The 17772-nt window shown below is 43.4% G+C and overlaps 1 long non-coding RNA gene across 1 annotated transcript in view; it reads right to left on the bottom strand.

Moving 5' to 3' along the window:
• Positions 1 to 10341: 10341 nt before the first annotated feature.
• The window catches only part of LOC126997309 (uncharacterized), an 84233-nt gene continuing 76802 nt past the window's right edge, over positions 10342 to 17772 (bottom strand). Inside the window, exon 4 of the long non-coding RNA XR_007752001.1 lies at positions 10342 to 10544. This is a non-coding gene — a long non-coding RNA (uncharacterized LOC126997309). The remainder of the gene's footprint in view (positions 10545 to 17772) is intronic.

The following is a 17772-nucleotide window of genomic DNA, read 5'->3' as shown; positions in this document are numbered from 1 at the left end:
AGGAAGAGAGCAGCCTACAAACGAGAAAAGCCTTACAAACATCTCGAAGTGTCTCGACTGTGGTATGACTTGCCCTCAATATTACTATCCAACGTGACATCCCTCAATAACAAACTGGATGAAGTCATCACCACCATCAACACTACCAGTGTTGATATAGCAGCCATAACCGAAGCCTGGCAAATAACCCCTGAAACCTACAACATTACGGGTTATCAACTCTTTCACCGCCTCAGGACAGGTAAACGTGGTGGAGGATTAGTGTTGTACTGTCGCTCTGACCTTCACCCCACCCTCCTCCCTGTGGACCCCCCAGAGGGTGTGGAAGCCCTGTGGGCGAGGCTTAACACCCCCTCCCATCCCCGCCTCGCTGCCTCAATCATCCTCTGCCTGGTCTACCACCCTCCTCGCGCCGCCACGGCCATCCAGCTCATCACTCACATCATTGACACCATGGATGACCTCCCCTCAAGATTCCCCTCTGCAAAAGTAGTAATATGTGGTGATTTTAATCAACTCAACACCGGTGAAATAGAAGAGCAGCTGAATCTCACTCAGGTAGTGGATTTTCCCACTCACGGGAGAAACACACTTGACCACATCCTCACCGACCTCACCCAGCACTATCTCCCCCCCCCAGCCACTCCCTCCCATGCGACGCAGCAACCACGCCTCCATTCTGTGGTCGCCGGCGCCTTCCACCTCACGCCCCACGCACTGTTGCCAAGACCAACAGACCCGTGACGGACTCAGCAATGCGGCAGTTTGGTCAATGGATCACACGGTACCCCTGGACTGAGGTGCTCACTGTTGAGGACGTTCAAGACAAGTGGAGTAACTACCAGCAAACCATTACCACAGCACACCATCACTTCTTCCCAGAAAAATCTCTGCGCACCCACCCATCAGATGCCCCTTGGATCACACCCAGGATTAAGCGACTCATGCAGCAACGCAACTCAGCATTCTTCACCAACCCCTCCCTCTTCAAGCATCTCCGGAACAAAGTGATACGGAAAATCAAGGCAGCAAAATTAACATACTACCCTAACAAGATACACAAGCTCAAGCAGGAAAACATCAGCAGGTGGTACTCCAAAATCCGAGACCTGTGTGGATTAAGCAAGACCACCGCCCCCATCCCGGGTGTGACTCACCTGCCCGCCCCGGAAGCAGCTGAGGTCATTAACACCCACTTCGCCGACATCTGCCATTCCCTGCCCGGCCTAGACCTCACCTCACTCCCCGCCTATCTACCCACACCTGCACCACTCTCTTAAGTTCTCGAGCACGAGATTGCCAACGCGCTACTCAAGTTCAAATCGAGACGCTCCACTACTCCAGCTGACCTCCCTATCAAGCTTTACCAAGAATTCTCCACAGAATCAGCCACCTCTCTGTGCTCCATCACCAACACCTCCCTCCATCAAAGTCAGTGTCCCGCAGCCTGGAAGACAGCCTACGTTACCCCCGTCCCGAAAACAAGCTCACCTCAATCCCTTAGTGACTACAGGCCCATCGCCATCACCCCGATCCCCAGCCTGCTCTGTGAAGGCTTCATCTTCAGATGGGCCTATAGTCACCTCGCCCCCCTCATGGACCAACAGTAATTCGGAGCATCAAGTCCTCCTCCACCACTCACTGCCTCGTTGACCTTCTCGATTATATCTACAAAAACCTCGAAAAACGCAAAACATCAGTGGCCCTCACCTTCGTAGACTTCCGGAAAGCCTTCGACCTCGCTCACCATAACACCGTCATCACCAAAGCCATCAACCTCCAGCTTCACCCCAGCCTGGTGCCCAGGCTCTCTAACTTCCTCTCCCACAGGAGTCAAATCGTAAGGAATCAGGGAGCGACCTCCCCCCCCTCAGCACCTCACCTGTGGGGTCCCTCAGGGGACCAGGATGGGTCCATTATGCTTCCTGATGCTTATAAATGACGCCATGACGGACACCAGTGCTCGGTGGAAATATGTGGACGACACCACCCTCGCCACCACCATAAAAAACGACAACCCGGATTACAACACCTCCAGCTCCTTCTTGACCGCCTCTACACTTGGACCACCTACAACAAAGTCACCCTCAACACCAATAAGACTACAATAATGCACATCCACACCTCCTCAGACCCCCTCCCCCCTCCCTGTGTTTCCATCGACGGGCGTCCCCTCCAGATGGTTCATTCTGTCAAGCTTCTCGGCCTCACCATTGACGACAAACTGACGTGGGGCCAACACGTCAGCTCCCTCATAATGCCAGCCACATACCAGCTACACCTCCGAAGACTGAAGAAGCTGGGAACACCAGTGCGTAAGCTGGAGAGTGTGTACTCCACCTTCATACTCCCTCGGCTCACGAACGCGTCCCCTGCTTTGTCATCTTCCCTCAACGCCACTCAACGTCATCAACTCGAGCGGGTGCAGAAAAGGGCGGTGCGGATGATCCTGGGGACCGGCTACACCTACCAGGAGGCCCTCCTCGCCCTGCAGCTCACCACCCTTCAGGCCCGCCACCAACACCTCCTCCAGCAGTTCGCCACCAAACTCCACAAACTCGACAAAATAACATACTAGACCTTGTTATAACGACCCAAGATAACCTAGTCAGTAATGTCACGGTAGGATAACACCTCGGTTCTTGCGATCATAAATTAGTGCGCGTCGACATTAGAGCTCAAACATCAATGACTGAAAATAAAGTAAAGGTGCCCAATTTCAAAAGAGCTAACTTCGTAGAAATCCGACGAAATCTAATAGAAATGCAACTATCAGATGACGGTAATGTAGAGGACGCCTGGCTAAGCTTTAAAAATCGTTTACTCACTCAGCAGAACACATTCGTCCCTTTGTGTGAGAAGCGAAGTAACACTAATAAAAGCCCACCTTGGTTTAATAGCGAAATTAAACACTCAGTCAAGGAGAGAAAATTGTTTTACAGGCTAAAGAGAGAGCAAAGCACGCCCGAAAACATTAGACTTTATCATGATGCCAGGCGACGAGTAAAAAGATTAGTATGTCAGGCAAAGCGTGGATATGGAGAAAATAGTGCGGCCAACTGTAATAATAATCCGAAATCCTTCTTCAGTTACATTAACAACAGAAAGGCGATCAGAAGTGGAATTGGACCCTTAACAAACAGCGACGGTGCACTAGTGAGTGACAGCCAACACGCTGCAAACCTATTAAACAATTACTTTTCCTCGGTGTTTAATACTAACAGTCCTCCTACCACTACCACCAACACCAGTACTAATGTAAATCCCGAGCATGCATTGCCTAACTTTGAAATAACAACCGATGAAGTCCTTAAAGCCGTCCAATCACTTAAAACAAATAAAAGTCCTGGACCTGTCAAAGTATATCCTACACTGCTCAAAGAAACAAAGAGCGAAATACTCTCCTCCCTCAAAACCATATTCAATATGTCCTTGCAACAAGGAATCGTCCCTTCGGATTGGAAAAAGGCTAACGTGACACCAATTTTTAAGAAAGGAGACAAAAATTACCAGGTAATTACAGGCCCATTAGTCTAACTTCGGTTGTGGGTAAGCTACTTAAGATGATAATTAGAGACAAGATTGTGAGTCACTTTGAAAGCCACTCATTAATTGGGGACTCACAACATGGCTTCCGTAACAAAAGATCCTGCCTATCAAACCTATTGACCTTTTATAACGACCTCTTCACAGTTTATGACGTAACCAAATCACTGGACGTAGTCTATCTTGATTTCCAGAAAGCGTTTGATAAAGTCCCACATCACAAATTACTTTATAAATTAAAGCAAATAGGTATTGACGGTCAAGTACATCAATGGATCGCGAATTGATTGAGCAACAGACAACAAAGAGTGGTGATTGACGGATTTAACTCAGAGTGGGCGCCGGTCACAAGTGGCGTCCCTCAGGGCTCGGTTCTTGGCCCAGTGCTCTTCATTATTTACATTAACGATGTGGATGTTGGACTCAATAATCGCATCACTAAATTTGCAGACGACAGAAAGATTGGTAACTCGGTTCACACTGACGAAGACAGGCAAAGCCTCCAAGAGGATTTCCACAAAATTTCAGCTTGGTCGGATAGATGGGAGATGCCCTTTAACGTAGACAAGTGCCAGGTCCTTCAAGTTAGAACAAGGAATAAGAAGTTCGATTACGAAATGCGCGGCGTTAAACTCAAAATCGCGTCAGACCTCAAATTCTCACAGCAGTGCATCGATGCAGCAAATAAAGCGAACAGAATGTTGGGCTTCATTAAAAGAAACTTTTTATTCAAGAATAAAGATGAAATACTTCCACTCTACAATAGTTTAGTCAGACCCCACTTGGAATATACGGTACAGTTTTGGTCTCCCCACCATGCAAAGGACATAGCTAAATTAGGTGTTCAGCGTCGGGCAACAAAAATGATCCCTTCCTTGCGCAACAAATCTAACGAAGAAAAGCTTTCCACCCTTAACAAGTTCTCTCTTGAGAAACGTCGCCTCCGAGGAAAACTGATCGAATGTTATAAAATGCTTAATGGTTTCACGAATGTAGACAGATCAACATTGTTTATGATCGATGAAACTTTGCGTACGAGGAACAATGGCGTAAAACTCAAATGTAGACAAGTAAATTCAGACTGCACCAAATTTTTCTTCACTAACGTTGTAGTGCGAGAATGGAATAAGCTCCCACCGCCAGTGGTCCAGTGTAACACGATTGACTCCTTCAAAAACAAGCTCGACCGACACTTACTTCAACTTAATATTAACTAGAGTTGTAATGCAACGTTTTGGAGCCATCTGATTAATGTAGAATCACTTAGGTTTAAGGACAGACCACCTAGTCTGGACCATGGGGTCTGTGTGGTCTGATCTTATATGTAAATCTATGTAAAACCACCCACGACATAGGAACCTGCTCCCCCGGTAGCTCCCCCTCCCCGCCACAATGTCCGACACCACAACAAGCTGCTCCCCATACGTGGGCGTACTGACAGGTATAAGAACAGTGCAACACCCACAATAGTGAAAATAATGAACACATAGACTCTTTACTCCTAAGTTACTTTTAAGTTTGTAGTTTTAATGACCTCCCTATATAATATGTATATTTTCAGCACTCGAGCTGTTTCTCCCTAAATAAACCGTATATTATTATTATTATTATTATTATTATTATTATTATTATTATTATTATTATTATTATTATTATTACACACACCACTCCGTGGCGCAACTGGTTGACCGCTGCACTGTCAGGCTTCGCGATCTGACAGGGCGGCGGTTTGGGCTCGCTCAGGCCTGATTTTTTTTTCCGTTGACTAGGAGTGGATACTACCCCCCCCCCCCCTTTTTTTTTTTTTTTACAACAAAGGAGACAGCTCAAGGGCACACAAAAAAAGAAAACAATATAAAAAAAAGCCCGCTACTCGCTGCTCCCAGAAAAGAATCAAAAGAGGTGGCCGAAAGAAAGGTCAATTTCGGGAGGAGAGGTGTCCTGATACCCTCCTCTTGAAAGAGTTCAAGTCGTAGGCAGGAGGAAATACAGATGAAGGAAGATTGTTCCAGAGTTTACCAGCGTGAGGGATGAAAGAGTGAAGATGCTGGTTAACTCTTGCATAAGGGGTTTGGACAGCGTAGGGATGAGCATGAGTAGAAAGTCGTGTGCAGCGGGGCCGCGGGAGGGGGGGAGGCATGCAGTTATCAAATTCAGAAGAGCAGTCAGCGTGGAAATATCGATAGAAGATAAAAAGAGAGGCAACATCGCGGCGGAATTTAAGAGGTAGAAGACTATCAGTAGGAGGAGGAGAGCTGATGAGACGAAGAGCCTTAGACTCCACTCTGTCCAGAGGAGCTGTGTGAGTGGAGCCTCCCCACACGTGAGATGCATACTCCATACGAGGGCGGACAAGGCCCCTGTATATGGATATCAACTGCGCGGGGGAGAACTGGCGGAGACGATACAGAACGCCCAACCTCGAGGAAGCTGATTTAGCGAGAGAGGAGATATGAAGTTTCCAGTTGAGATTTTGAGTTAAGGATAGACCGAGGATGTTTAGTGTTGAAGACGGTGACAGCTGAGTGTTGTCGAAGAATAGGGGATAGGTGTTTGGAAGATTGTGCCGAGTTGATAGGTGGAGAAATTAAGTTTTTGAGGCATTGAACGACACAAGGTTCCTTCTGCCCCAATCGGAAATGATAGCAAGGTCTGAGGTTAAGCGTTCTGCAGCCTCCAGTCTAGAGTCGTGTACTTCCTGTTGAGAGGGTCTTCTATTGAAAGAAATTGAATAATGCAGAGTGGAGTCGTCGGCGTATGAGTGGACAGGACTGTTTGTTATGGAAAGAAGATTATTGATGAATAACAGGAAGAGAGTGGGTGATGGGACAGAGCCCTGTGGAACGCCACTGTTGATAGGTTTAGGGGAAGAGCAGTGACCGTCTACCACCGCAGAGATAGAACGGCCGGAAAGGAAACTGGAGATAAAGGAACAGAGAGAGGGATAGAATCCGAAAGAGGGCAGTTTAGAAAGCAAAGACTGGTGCCAGACTCTATCGAAGGCTTTCGATATGTCTAGCGCAACAGAGAAAGTTTCATCGAAACGGCTAAGAGAGGATGACCAAGAGTCAGTTAAGAGAGCAAGAAGATCGCCAGTAGAACACCCCTTGCGGAATCCATACTGGCGATCAGATAGAAGGTTAGAAGTGGAAAGGTGCTTTTGAATCTTCCGGTTAAGGATTGATTCAAAAGCTTTAGATAGACAAGAAAGTAAAGGTATAGGGCGGTAGTTTGAGGGATTGGAACGGTCACCCTTCTTAGGCACAGGCTGTACAAAGGCATACTTCCAGCAGGAAGGAAAGATAGATGTTGATAGGCAGAGACGAAAGAGTTTGACCAGGCAGGGTGTCAGCACAGAAGCACAGAAGCAAGGGGGATGGGTGTGTGGTGTGTGAGGTTCAGGCAGTACCCAGAGATGGACGATAAGGAGCACTTGCTCATGTCGGGAAGGTAAGCAGGTTACGAGTCCAACACGTGATCAGGCCTTGGTGAGTTACACACACACACACACACACACACACACACACACATATATATATATATATATATATATATATATATATATATATATATATATATATATAATATATATATATATATATATATATATATATATATTATATATATATATATATATATATATATATATATATATATATATATATATATATATATATATATATATATATATATATATATATATATATATATATATATATATATATATATATATATATATATATATATATATATATATATATATATATATATATATATATATATATATATATATATATATATATATATATATATATATATATATATATATATATATATATATATATATATATATATATATATATATATATATATATATATATATATATATATATGGGTAGGTTGTGGCTGAGTGGTTAGCGTGCAGACCCTACACTCACCGCGTGCTGGACGACGCGGGTTCGAACCCCACACTACCATCTGGGATTTTTCAGTCACCACCGAGTGGGCCAAGACTTTCCACATGCTGTCCTGAAGACCACCCATTAACCCAGACTCTATAGAAGAAACCGTCGAAGTGAATCAAGAATGAGTTCCGGGAGGCAGCATGAGCCAAGTATAAATGGAGCCACTATAAAAATTACCTGCGCCATGACGGGCCTGGGCCGACAACAGGCCCTTGAAGAAATCCTATACCGGCGTCCTAGGCGAACACGAATATATATATATATATATATATATATATATATATATATATATATATATATATATATATATATATATATATATATATATATATATATATATATATATTTTTTTATATATTTATATATATATATATATATATATATATATATATATATATATATATATATATATATATATATATATTGGGGAGGCGGTGGCTGAGTCGTCAAAGTAACGGCCTCGTGTTCAGGAGGACGCGAGTTCAATCCCCGACCGGTGCCACCAAGCTGGGATTTTTCAGCCGCCGCCGAGTGGCTTAAAACTACCCACATGCTGTCCAGAAGACCACCTATCAACCTGGACTCTAGATTCTAGGATCAAAGATGAGCTCTGGGAGGGCAGCATGAGCCAATGCAAGATGGCGCCACTATAAACACTCGCCTGCGCCAGAACGGGCTGGGCCGACCATCAGGACCCACCGGAAAGAAGCCTTGGACCGACCATCAGGATCCACTGGGAAGAAGCCTACCGGCGCAATAGGCCGCAATGTAAAAAAAAAAAAAAAAATATATATATATATATATATATATATATATATATATATATATATATATATATATATATATATATATATATATATAACTCTTCAAACTGAGTAAACTGAGTACTGAATGATTATTTTGCTCATGAGACAGCTAGGCAGGATAGGCAGGAGTAGGGGGGGGAGGTCAAGAGGTATATATATATATATATATATATATATATATATATATATATATATATATATATATATATATATATATATATATATATATATATATATATATATGGAGCTTCTTTTGTGCAGCATTACAGGAGATCTCGTAGGACGGCTTCAGGGATGTCGATGGGGGTGTTAGAGTTGCCCTGAAGCCGTCCTACGAGATCTCCTGGAATGCTGCACAAAAGAAGCTCCATTCACCTGCCCACGCGGAAACAAGTACTGCCAGATTGACGGAGTAGCCATGGGCTCACCCCTCGGAGTATTACTGGCAAACTTCTTCATGGGCTGCGTCGAAGAAGAAGTATTCAAGAAGCTCGACAAACCAGATATATACTGCCGCTACATAGATGACATATTCATCAAGACCGAGAATGACGACGACGCCGAGCGGCTCAGACTTTGCCTACAGGAAATTTCCGGCCTCAAGCTGACAATAGAAAAGAGCGTCAACAACTCCATCCCATTCCTGGACAAACTCGTAAAGCAAGAAGAGCAATTCTTCAACACAGAATATTCGTCAAGCCCACAAACCCCGGACACTGCCTCAATGGAAGGAGTGTGTCCACAAAGATACAAAGATTCGACAATCGGCACATATGTCAGAAGGGCACTCACTCACTGCAGCACATGGCAACAAGTACACAGCGAAATAGAGCGCTCAACACAAGTTCTACTCAATAACGGCTTCAGCGAGATTGAAATCAACCGCCACACCAAGAAGATCATGGATAGCTGGTACAATCCAAAAACAACAGAAAAGAAGCAAGAAATTACCATCTTCTACTGAGCATTCTTCTCGACAGCACACAAGGAAGAAGAAAGGATCATGAGGCATGCAGATGGTGCACCGCAACCTAAAACCCACAAACCAGGAGAAGAAGATCAGCCTCCGAATATACTACAAAAACAAGAAAACAAGCCACCTACTACTGAAAAACAATACCCGCCCGGATAAAGAGACAACCCAGAAGTCTGACGTCATATACAGGTTCAACTGCACAAGAGGAAACTGCGAAGTCCTCTCCTCTTCGTATATCGGCATGACGACAATGAGGCTGTCTCGGCGACTTACATTCCATCTATCTGCCGGAGCCCCCCAAAAACACCTTCGAGAAGAACACGGAGAGACAATAACAAGAAACACCCTGGAAGAAAACATAGAAATTCTGGATACCTGCCAGGATAGGCGACGACTTCCAATATTGGAGGCCTTGTACATACAAGAACTCAAGCCAAAACTCAACATCCAGGCTGAGGACCTACAGGCCCTACCGAGCATGCGCCGACAAACAGGCAGCCATCAATCATCGATGCACGCGCACGAGGGACGCGGGACGAGCCAGTCAGCGTCCCGCCCAGAGGAGAGTAGCAGCGAGGCTGCAGCTTTTAAAGGAGCCGCGCGCCATCCACTTACCATTCTCACCTCAACACCAGGGGAAGGAACATCTCTCTACTAGCTGCTGAGGAAGGGTTAAGAACCCGAAATCCGGATCCAGCCAAATGACTAGCTACGGCGAAGTCATACAACTCCTAGCAAGAGAGAATAGAACACTACTAAGACAAAAAGAAAGTACATTGAAGAAAATAATAAACGCCTACCTAGCCATCACTTTTAACAAAATATGTATATATATATATATATATATATATATATATATATATATATATATATATATATATATATATATATATATATATATATGTATGTATGTATGTATGTATGTATGTATGTATGTGTGTGTAACATGGAGAAATGTAAGAAGTGAAACCATTTTTGAATAATTACATTTAATGCATACAAAACTTATAAGGCTATAAGCATAAAGGATTATGATATTTTTTTCTGTTATAAGGGATGAGGCATTATAAGTATGCTGTAAGGCCTACTTGTTGGCTTACACGTCTCTTCTCCGGCTGTTATGAGACGAACGGCGTCACATCATCGTCATCGACTTGGTTTGCTATCATCGTCGGTACCACCTTGAGGCTTCAGCCATAACGTCTCCGTCTCCGGAGCCTTTGCCTGTGGTTGCTTCGACGCCAGTAACTCCTGTGCACACACACACACACACACACACACACACACACACGCACACGAGAGAAAGAAAAATCAGTATTTATTGTTAATTATCTGCTTGCCAATAACATTATTTTTTTTAACAGTAGCTTAGAGGAAGCAACTCAAGGGCAACAAAAAAGAATGTATAAAAAAAAAAGTTCCCGCTTATCGCTGCTCCTATAAAAGATGAAAGTAGAGTGGCCAAAAGAGAGTTCAATTTCGGGTGAAAAGGAATCTTGATACACTCTTCTGGAAAGAGGTCAAGTTATAGGCAGGATGAAATACAGACGAAGGAAGACTGTTCCAGAGTTTACCAGTGTAAGGCATGAAAGAACGAAGATGCTGGTTAACTCTTGTAAAAGGGGTCTGCAGAGGTGGGCGCGGTACTGAAAAATCAGTAATGCGGTTGCGGTAGTGCGGTACTTTTTCCGTAGTGCGGTTGCGGTAGTGCGGTCCCAGTTTTATTCATTCCCAGTGCGGTACGCGGTGTGCGGTACTGCGGTAGTCACTAGACAATATAAAACAAAATACTTCAGTGCCTATCCTGGCTATCCATTGACGAACTAATAACTTGTGATACAAAAAAAAATAAAGGACTGGGGGAGGGAGAGAGGGAGGTAAGGGGGGGGACAGGGGAGTAGAGGACGGGAAGGGAAGGAGGGGGAGGGAAGGGAATGCAACTTTCCGAGGAAGGAGGGAGGGGACAGGGAAGTGGGGGGAGGAGATCAGCGTCATGTGAGAGGAGGAAATGAGGGGTGGGAAGGAAGGAAGGAAGGAAGGGTGGTGCGGGGAAGGGAAGGAATTCTCGGAAACGGCGTTTGAGCGAAAACGAAAGAATACTAATATAGGAAAGTTAAGACAGGAAGTGAAACATTATTCAAACTGTCCAACATATTAAGACAAAACACATCAACTGGTAATAGCGAGACACCGACCGTGGGAACGTTCTAAGCTCTTGCGTCTCAGGCCTCAGCGAAGAAACCACGTGGAAATTTCAACGAGGATATGATAATAATAATAATAATAATAATAATAATAATAATAATAATAATAATAATGATAAATTATTATTATTATTATTATTATTATTATTATTATTATTATTATTATTATTATTATTATTATTATTATTATTATTATTATTATTATTATTATTATTATTATTATTATTATTATTATTATTATCATCGAACAATATTGATCTTGGCTACATAGGAGAGAGAGAGAGAGAGAGAGAGAGAGAGAGAGAGAGAGAGAGAGAGAGAGAGAGAAGTTACAGTGAAGTTAAAAACTATGGTCAATGTTATACATTAAAGAAAAAAAATGTACGGAACATGAGATTGAGCGGCTATCATGTTAGTGCTTGCTTGTACTGTTATACACTGCTATGTACAGTCATCGTCAGAGGCAGTCATGGCGCGCCGCCTTGGGTTGAGTGACGAACAGATTTACTCTGAGTTATTCATTTAGTATTTAATTTTGAACAATAACTGAAAAGTCAGAATGATTGAATCAATGATTCTGATGACTGATACTGATTGATTGAGTCCGATGCACTGTAAAAAAAAAAAAAAATGTGAGCATGCCGCGCTGCAAATGCAAATTTTCTAAGTACCGCAAAAAGTACCGCAGGTTTTTTAGTGCGGTTCGCGGTAGTGCGGTATTTTCAGGAAGTTTGCGGTATTGCGGTAATGCGGTACTTTTTTTGTGATGCGATACTACCGCACTACCGCGGGGCCACGAAAAGATGGAAGGTATGCAGTTAGCAAGTTTAAAAGAGCAGTCAGCATGAAAATATCGATAGAAGATAGAGAGAGAGGCGATATGGCGGCGAAATTTAAGAGGTAGAAGACTGTCAGTAAGAGGAGGAGAGCTGATGAGACGAAGAGCCTTAGAGTCTACTCTGGCCAAGACAGCTGTGTTTGTGGAACCCACCACACATGAGATGCGTACTCCATACGAGGGCGGACAAGGCCCTTATATATGGAAAACATCTGTGCGCTGGAGAAGAACTGGCAGGGACGATACAGAACGCCCAACCTCAGGGAAGCTGATTTAGTAGGAGAGGGATGTGAAGTTTTCAGTTGAAATTTTGAGTTAAGAATAGGACGAGGTTGTTTAGTGTAGAAGGTGACAGCTGAGTGTTATCGAAGAATTGGGGATAGGTGTTTGGAAGATTGTGTCGAGTTAATTGGTGAAGAAATTGAGTTTTTGAGGTGCTGAAGTACACCAGGCTCCACTTGCCCCAATCAAAAATGATAGCAAGGTCTGAGGTTAATCGTCATTCTGCAGCCCCAATTCTGGAAAGGGTCTTCTGTTGAAAGAAGTTGAATAATGCAGAGTAGTCATCAGCGTACGAGTGAATGGTGCAATTTGTTGTGGAAAGTTCATTGATAAATAATATAAGGAGAGCCTTGTGGGACACCACTGTTGATAGGTTTAGGGTAAGAACAGTGACCGTCTACCACAGGAGGGACATAATGGCCGGAAAAGAAACTGGGGATAAAGGTACAGGGAGAGGGATAAAAACCGTTGGAGGGTAGTTTAGAAAGCAAAGACTTATGCCAAACTCTATCGAAATTTTCCAATATGTCTAGCGTAACTGAGAACGTTTCAGTTAAGAAAGTAAGATCACCAGTAGCACGCCCCTTGCGGAACTCATACTAGTGATCAGATAGAAGATCATAAGTGGAAAGGTGCTTATGAATTTCCCGGTTAAAGATTGATTCAAAAGCTTTGGAAAGACAGGAAAGTAAAGCTATAGGACGGTAGTTCGAGGGATTGGAGCGGTCAGTCTTCTTAGGCACAGGCTGTATGTAGGCGTACAAATAGCTGAAAGGAAAGAAAGATTTTGACAGGCAGAGACGCAAGAGTTTGATCAGGCAGTATGTCAGCACGGAAGCACAGTTTTTAGGGACAATAGGAAGCACTTCTTCAGGCCTTCTGAGGATTGAGGCCAGAGAGAGCATAGAAAACGTAATTCTTAAGGATCATCATAACAGGCACAGTGAAGTCAGAGAGAGGATGAGTAGGAAGAATATGCCCAGAATCGTCCAGAGTGGAGTTTTATAGAAAGTTTGAGAGAAGAGTTCAGCTTTAGAGATAGATGAGTCGGCGGTGCTGCCGTCAGGGTTAAGGAGAGGAGGGAAAGAGGAAGATGTGAAACTGGAGGAGATATTTTTGGCTAGATGCCAGAAGTCTCCGGAAGAATTATAGGATGCAAGGTTGCGGCACTTTCCATTAATGAAAGGGTTTTTGGTTAGTTGGAGAATAGATTTGGCACGATTCCGGGCGGAAATGTATATATCGTGATTAGCAGGAGTGCGAAGAGTATGGTACCTTTTGTAAACCGCCTCTCTATCCTTGATAGAAGGAGAACAAGCGTAATTAAACAAAGGCTTTTTATCATGAGGAGCAGAGAAAGTACGTGGAATATGTGCCTCCATTCCAGAGACAATCACCTCTGTGATGCGCCTGGCACACACAGAGGGTTTTTTCTCTTGGAAGCAATAAACCTTCCACAGGAAATCGGAAAAGTACATTCTCAGGTCGTCCCATCGAGGTGAAGCGAAATGCCAGAAGCTCCGCCTTTTTTGTTGGTCCCGAGGATGTACAGGAGCGATAGGACAGAATACAAAAATAATGTTGTGATCGGTGAAGCATAACGGAGAGAACAGTGTAACAGAGTAAGCCGAAGGGTTTGAGTTTAGGAAAAGGTCAAGAATGTTGGACGTGTCTCAAAAGCGGTCGAGAATACGTGTAGGGTGCTGAACCAACTCCTCTGGATCATTGAGGAGAGCAAAGTGAAAGAGTATGAAAGTCAAACCTGTTGATGAACAATGAAATCTCCTAGGATGGAGATTTCAGCGAAGTGAGAATGAGTCAAAATGTGCTCCCCTTTAGAGTTCAAATTATCAAAGAATTTTACATTGTTACTAGTACAGTAAGGTGATAGCTAAACACCACAGACGTATTTAGCAACAGTGACAATTAAGCCTTAGCCAGATGGTGGAAACTCAGAAGAATCAAGGTCGTGGGCAAGAGAACAAGTGATGTCTATGCGCACGTAGACCCAACATCCAGCTTTTGATCGAAATTTATGAAAGAGATATTTAGAGGGAACAAAGTAGAGATTACTCTCAGTTACCCAAGAAAACTGTGTTTCGGTGAGGAAGAGAAGGTGAGGTTTAGAGGGGGAGAGGTGGTGTTCTACAAAATGAAAAGTGGAACGAAGACAGCGAATGTTGCAGAAGTTAATAAACAAGGAGTTTGAGGAGCTATCAAGACATCTTTAAGGTCGAGAGCCAAGGGGGAGAGTCCGCTCTGGGGGCATTTGTGCACTCCCTTCCCCCCCCCCAGACGGGGACCCCGAGGCTGTGTCATGTTTATCCATTTTGAATTTTGATAAATTTCGGGGAAATGGTGTGTGTGTTGCGTGTGTAGTGAAATAATAAAGATGATTTGTCTTTTAGAGAGCATGCTGAACTACTCTATGGCGTTAATGAGACAATAGGGAAAATGAAAGGGAGGACACGGGAAGGGTCTTCGGTGGGCTTGCAGCACCCTCCTTGCTTCCCGTATAAACCTCACCGGAAGTGGCTTGCGCCCGTTTCGGTAGGTGTCTTCCTACCTACTCCCTATATACCATCATGCAATCCACAGTAATGAGGTTATTTATATTATTATTTTGAGCAGTGACTATGAAGACTATAACTACATGACAAGGTTATAAAAAAAACTGTCACAAGTAAACACCTGAAGCCTGAAGTCTGTTATCTTATTTAATAGATAATTGTAAACTTTGAGCAGGCAAGGAGGGAGTGTCTGGATAGAGAAAGTTGGAAGCTCTTCTGCCGTGGCCATCCCCTGGTGGGAGCTCCTAGGAGCAGGCGTCGATGAAATGATGATGATGAATAGATAATTGTGCTATTATAGTATTAGGAACTTTTTAGATACTTATGACAGCTACTCAACAATGGAGGCTAAATTATCATTACCTGTATGCTTTGTCCACTATAATTAGAGTGCCAAAATATGAGAGAAGCAGCGCTTCGTTTAATGAAAATGGGGTCATTTGTGGATTTTCTTGAGAAAGTTTTTTTTTCTTAGACAAGATACTGGAACGTGAAAGGTTAATATATATTAAGGTGAGTATATGATTGGTAAAGTATTATTAAATGACTGGTATGTACAGGAACTATAGAACGAGAGAATGTAGCAAGAACGCGAGACGCAGTCAGTCATCGCAATAACGAGAGGTAAGATGGGAAAAGAAAGGCTAATATAGTTGACATTTCACATAAATAAGTTTACAGGTTTGTTGAATGTATTTGCATGGCATTCGGATGCAATGGGCCATATATGTGATTCTTGTGTTGTCAGTTAAAGGAGGGAGAGGAGGGACTTAGCAGTTGAGGTGCTCAAGTCTTTTCTTCTTCTTACATAAGAACATAAGAATACAGGAGTCTGCAAGAGGCCGGTAGGCCTGTACGAGGCAGCTCCCCTGAACCTAAGCTCCCGTGTAGCTCCCGTGCATCTAACCCCACCTAATATCGCTGTCCATGAATTTATCTAATCTATTTTTGAATGTGACAATTGTATTGGCACTCACCACATGACTGCTAAGCCTATTCTACTCATCCACTACCCTGTTTGTAAACCAATTTTTGCCTATGTCCCTGTTGAATCTGAATTTATCCAGTTTAAACCCATTACTTCGTGTCCTACCCGGTTCTCTTACCAACACAACATTATGAATGTCTCCCTTATTAAAGCCCTTCATCCATTTATAAACTTCGATCATGTCTCCACGCACCCTTCGCCTTTCTAGAGAATGCAAGTTTAACTGTTTGAGTCTTTCCTCGTATGGCAAGTTTCTCAACCCCTGAATCATCTTAGTCATCCTCCTCTGCACCGATTCTAACATTATGATATCCATTCTATAGTAAGGTGACCAGAACTGAACCGCATAGTCAAGATGAGGTCTAACTAATGCTAAATATAGTTTGAGGAGGACTTCGGCGCCTCTGTTGCTTACGCTCCTTGAAATAAATCCATGTACCCTATTTGCTCGATTTCTAGCTTGAATGCATTGTGCCCTTGGACGGAGATCAGAGCTCACTAAGACGCCTAAATCCCTCTCGCACCCAGACCTACTTATGAGAGTATCATTTAAGCAATAGTTATGTGAGGGGTTGTTCCTACCTACACTCAGAATACTGCACTTCCCTACATTGAACTCCATCTGCCATTTATCCGCCCAGTCATACAATCTGTTTAGTTCACCCTGGAGAATACTAGCGTCCTGATCCGACTCAGTTACTCTACCGATCTTGGTATCATCTGCAAACTTACTGACATCACTACTAATTTATGTATCTAAGTCACTGATATAAATAATAAACAAAAGTGGACCTAATACTGAACCTTGTGGGACCCCACTCGTAACACATCCCCAGTCAGATCTTTTACCATTGATTTGCACTCTTTCTCATATTGCTAAGCCACGCCTTGACCCAGTTCAAAACTTTACCCTCTACTCCGTGAGCCTGTAATTTAAGCAACAGTCGTTGGTGAGGAACTTTGTCAAACGCTTTACTAAAATCAAGATATATTACATCATAATTTTCATCTCTATCTACCCCTTCAAATACTTTATTGTAGAAGGACAAGAGATTGGTGAGGCATGACCTACCTTTCGTGAGCCCATGCTGCGAGTCGTGAATTAAGCTATGTGTCTCTAGATGCTCCCGAATGTTCCTGGGTATTATGAACTCCAGCATCTTGCCTATAGCCGATGTTAAGCTAATTGGGCGATAGTTTAAAGCAACTGACCTGTCCCCCTTTTTGAAAATCGGCGTCACATTAGCTACTTTCCATAGGCTTGGCACATACCCAGTATTTACCGACATCTTAAAGATGTCGGTTAGTGGGTCACTGAGTACATTACCTAATTCCTTTAATACCCTCGGAAATATCCAGTCAGGAACTGGCGACTTGTTCTTCTTAAGCTTATCTATCTCATCCTGAACTACTTGCCTGGTAATGATTATATCCCTCAATTTATCGCCTTCCCCGCCCTCGTACACCTGAACCCTTTCCGGTATAGTCGTTCGATCCTCCTGTGTGAATACTGAAAGGAAGTAGTCGTTCAACAATGTGCCCATATTTTCGTAAGTTTCTACTAGCTCCCCTGTGCTTGTTTTCAGCGGTCCAATTT

Source organism: Eriocheir sinensis, chromosome 12 (genome assembly GCF_024679095.1).
Source record: "Eriocheir sinensis breed Jianghai 21 chromosome 12, ASM2467909v1, whole genome shotgun sequence".
In the NCBI taxonomy this organism is placed as follows: domain Eukaryota; kingdom Metazoa; phylum Arthropoda; class Malacostraca; order Decapoda; family Varunidae; genus Eriocheir; species Eriocheir sinensis.
This window is presented reverse-complemented; position numbering and strand designations above follow the sequence as displayed.